At 37.4% G+C, this 4,816-nt stretch overlaps 1 pseudogene; it reads right to left on the reverse strand.

The window, feature by feature from the left end:
- Positions 1 to 588: 588 nt before the first annotated feature.
- LOC117721338 (glyceraldehyde-3-phosphate dehydrogenase pseudogene) lies at positions 589 to 1,622 on the reverse strand (annotated as a pseudogene).
- Between the last annotated feature and the right edge of the window lie 3,194 nt (positions 1,623 to 4,816).

Consider the following 4,816-nt stretch of genomic DNA (forward strand, 5'->3'; position numbering starts at 1 on the left):
TGTAAATTACATATGTCAGCCATCCATGCTTATCAAGATTACTGAAAAAAGTGCTTCCCCTCCACTGATACTATAGGGCTCAGAAATTTCAGTTATTTATGCCAACTGTGGAAAAGGGCCTTGATACTTGTTGCTTGACCGTGTGTGTGTGTGTGTGTGTGTGTGTGTGTGTGTGTGTGTGTGTTTAATTTTATTGATGGTATTCAAGAGAGCAGGGCTCTCTGTAGGCCCCTCCTTTTCTTTCTTTTTTTGTTATTGGATATTTTATTTATTTACATTTCAGATGTCATCCGCTTTCCCCATTTCCCCTCACTAGAACACCCCTTATCTCATCCCCCTTCTCCTTTTTCATTGATACCATTTTAATTACATGCTAGTATTAAGGTCAGTTCTAGGTTGGGGGACTAGCCATGTAGGAAGTTGGCTCAGATATTTTGCTCACCCTGATAAGCCCTTAGAAACAGTGATCACGGGAGTGTTCACAGAATTTTGTTTATTGCCTTGCTTGTTCTTTGGCTATTTGCATTTATTGGCCACTCTTTTTAATGTGAGCATCTTGGATGAAAACCATAAGGTAGATGCTTAGAGTCAAGGAAAGGCTGAGTTGGGACAGGGACTCCTTAGCAGCTGAGGGATTCTTTCTTGCTCCAGTGTCCTTGTTCGGGTGGGTGGTCCAAGGCTTCTTACTCTTTGGAAGCCATGTAGTCTGTGGCCAAAATCATTCTCATAACAGAAAGTGAGCTTTACAGCTTTGACTTTTTTTAGTAATGTCAAGCCTAACATCAAAGATGGAGGAGTGGGAGTTGCTGGTGAAGAAGTATAGTCCTCAGATTCATGCTTCACTGCCTTCTTGATGTCATTATGCTTGGCAGGTTTTCATAGAGAGCATGCTAGATTCATGATGGACACACTGGGGTAGAAATACAGAAGGCCATGCCAGTAAGCTTCCTGTTCAGCTCTGGGATGATCTTGCCCACAGCTATGGCAATTCCAGTGGATGCAAGAATGATGTTACCAGCAGCCCCACGAGCATCATACCACATTTCCAGAGGGGACATCTACAGTCTTCTGAGTGGCAGTGATGGCATGGACTGTGGTCATAAGTCCTTTCATGATGCCAGAGTTGTCATGGATGACCTTGGCCAGGGCAGCTAAGCAGGTGGTGATGCAGGAATCATAGCTGATAATGGTGAGTGAGTTATCATACTTTCCTTGTTTCATAACTTTCACAAGCATGGAGGTATCAGAAGGGACAGAGATGATAACTCTTTTGGCCCCATCCTTCAAGTAGGTCCCAGACTTCCTTCTGGTGGTGGAGATGCCAGTAGATTCTACAATATATTTAGCACCAGCATCACACTATGTATTATTAGCAGGATTTTGCTCCTGGAAGATTGCAATGAGCTTTCCATTGATGACAAGTCTCCCATTCTCACCCTTGACTGTGCCTTTGAACTTGCCATGAATAAAGTACTATTGGAACATGCAGAATATGTAATTGAAGTCAATGAAGGGTCATTGATGTAAAAAATACCCACTTTGTTAGATAAGCTGGCAGTTCTGATAACCATGTACCCAATATGGCCAAATCCAAGCACTCCTGCCTTCACCGCAGTGTCCATAGAACAAAACCCGCACTATAAGAGAATATGTGGCTATCTCTGGCACAGAGAGGAGCAGAGCAGAGAAGTGTGAGTTAAGCTTTTTTGATATTATGATGTACATGTATTCTTCTGCTACATAGAACCATGGTCTTGGAGGAAGAAGATGACTCATTAAGTAAAGGCACTTGCCACCAAACATGATGCCCTGAGTTATAATAGCTAAAGCAATATGGGGAAAGGAAACAAGTAACTCCTACAAGTTGCCCTCTGACTACTTATGTGCCATGATTTACCAGAGTATGTGTGCCTGTGTGCACGTACTCACGTGCATGCACACACACACACACACACACACACACACACACACACACACACAATGCGATACGAATTTAAAATTCCACAATCTTGTCTGCTTTCTGAAAAGCTTTCCCTTGTCTTAGAGATTAACCATTTAAACAAACTCTTTAACACGGCAGCTTATAAAATGACTTGCTGCTATTTGGGCAATTCATCTTAGTCTTACATAACTGAAGATTCTTATTAGTTAAGCCTATATATACCTTGGTGTTAGAAGAAAAACAATGAATTAATTATATTGAGCAGAATTTGAGCCAAGAGTCTGGCTTTGGAATTAGTAAGAAACCTAGACTAGAAATCCTCATGTAGGCAGTATGCACAGAGGATTCAATACAGCAAGCATGTAAAGAACCCTGATAAGTTGCAATTAGGCACCTGCCTTATTAGGGCATGGCTTAGTTGGATGTTTGCCATTGGCTGAAACTCAAGGTGTGTGATTTCTATTTGTTGTCAAGATTATAGGCCCACATTCAGTTGAGGTTTATTTAATGTTAAATTACCCCCTATTTTCATAAACAGGAACTCAAACTGTTGATATATTCCAATTAGGTCCCTTGGATACTATCGTTTAACATTAGAAAACCTAGAAAGAATTAAGATGTTTTAATGGGTAGAAACTGAGAGAAAGCAGTACCATAAAATGTTCCTTGTTTTATTTTTTAAATGTGTGAGAACACAGAAATCACTGTCTTCATACAGGACTCCAGCCACATGTGTTTCATATGAGTCCAGGACCAAAGAGTTCAACTACATGCTATAAAAAAAATCACTTTCTTAAAAAATTTTTGCAAAAGTTCTAGTGTCTTTTTAAAAAAATAATTCACACTTAAATGTAATTTTCTTTGTATACATTTTATCAGTTTTGTTAGAATTAATATTTCCAGCATCTCTACCTAATGCATCTGAGTTAATATTTCATACTCTGTACCTAAAATGGCTATAAAGCAAAAATTGAAACTTCAATAAGGACATACAGTGAGATTATTTGTGCTCGCAAGTACTGGAATAAGTGAAAATGTGAGAGTTGTGCTTTGGAGACTAGATTAAAAAAAACTCTGAGTGTGTAGCACATAGAATTTATTGAGCCAGGTCTCCAGTATATCGAATATTAAGAATCTTTATCCAATAGTGGAATAAAGGATAGATGCTTTTGCAGTTTTATAACAAAACACCATGAGTGTTCTGCTAAGTCATTTGATTTTTGTCTGAGAGAGTGCAAAATAGTGCCTTCTGGGGAAAATGTTTTAAAATTTATCTCTATAAAACCAGAGTCCAAAACCACATAGCCATCATTCAGAACTGTATCCATCCAGCAAAAACAGATAAGGCAGTATCATTGCAGAGAAGGCTGCAGAAGTAAGCACCAAGTCTCATGTGTGCGGAAAAAAAAGTTAATTTCCAAATTCATTTTCCAAAAGATGCTATGGGCAACCAGCAGTGACATCAATAGGAAACAGTGCATCTTGTGCACCAGCCCTAAACCACTGAGTGTTTAGCAACATTGAGATCTTAGGTGCTTTCTGCTCTAAAACTTTAAAGAAATTTGAGAGAAATATCCTGAGGAAAAGCTCACATTTCTAATATATACAGGAATGAAGTAATGTGTTTGTTATTTGAAATTAAATCCATATTAGGAAAAATTTGAAAAATGACAATTTGAAATATGATACATGCATATACAAATCTTCATATTTATGTAATTTCTAAAGCCCTCTTATTAGATAATACAGTAATTATCTCCATTTTCATTGAAATAAAGATTGTTAGAACTATAGTTTTTTTTCATTTTTTCCTTCTGTACCAAATTACAGCACATGAAGAAGTTGAAGAAAATGTACATTTATTACTTTGTGATTTCTGTAAGTACATACTAGATGATACCTCTGCCTCAGAAGCTGTCAATCATGTCAGATCTCCTCGAGTCTTAGCAGATTTCACTTCCTTTTGATGATATATTCAAGATCTCCACTCCTTTTGTAAAGTTTTGCTATTGTGGTGCCTTAAATAAGAATGCACTCCCTCCCATACTTGAATGCTTACTCATCAGAGGGTTATACTATATAAGAGGTGTGGCCTTTTTGGGGTAGATGTAGCCTTGTTGCAGAAAGTGTGAAACTGGACTGAGCTTGAGATTTCCAAAGCCCAAGTAAGGTCCAGTGGCTCCCTTTTGTCCTGCCGCCTACAGATCTGGATGCAGACCTCTCAGCTACTATGACTGTTTGTGAAAAACCATATTCCCACCATGAGAATAATAGACTAAACATCTAAGACTACGAGCAAGCCCCAATTAAATTTATTCTTTGTTTTAGAAATTGCCATGGTGTCTTTTCATCTCACATACAAATTCACACATTGATTAAGACAGTATCACTTGGGGATTTTAATTATTTATTTATTGTGATTATAATATAATTACATTGTTTCCCCTTTTGTTCTTCCTTCAAGCCCGCTCATATAGCCCTATATGCTCTTTCAAAGTCATAGTCTGTTACTTCATTCATTGTTATATCTATTTCTTACAGGAAACAAGACCAAAAAAAGAATGATGACTTTAACAATTTAATTACTTATAATGTGATGTAAGTTTTGGGTTGGAACTTGGCATAGTGATACATCATAGAATCATAGCATTGGTTACACTGAGGCAGGAAGTTTGACAGTTTAAAGCTAGTTAGGTTACATAATGAATCCTTATCTCAAAGTAAATATTAAGTAAATTGTAGTTTTAATCAAGCATCTTTTTAAGTAGTTATTGGCAATTAGATATTTGTCTTTTTAAATATAATTCCCTGGGTATTTTAATTTTCCTATTTAATTTTGGAGGAAAATTTGGAGAACCTTCTCTCTATACTCAA

This window comes from Arvicanthis niloticus, chromosome 16, assembly GCF_011762505.2.
Source record: "Arvicanthis niloticus isolate mArvNil1 chromosome 16, mArvNil1.pat.X, whole genome shotgun sequence".
Lineage (NCBI taxonomy): Eukaryota > Metazoa > Chordata > Mammalia > Rodentia > Muridae > Arvicanthis > Arvicanthis niloticus.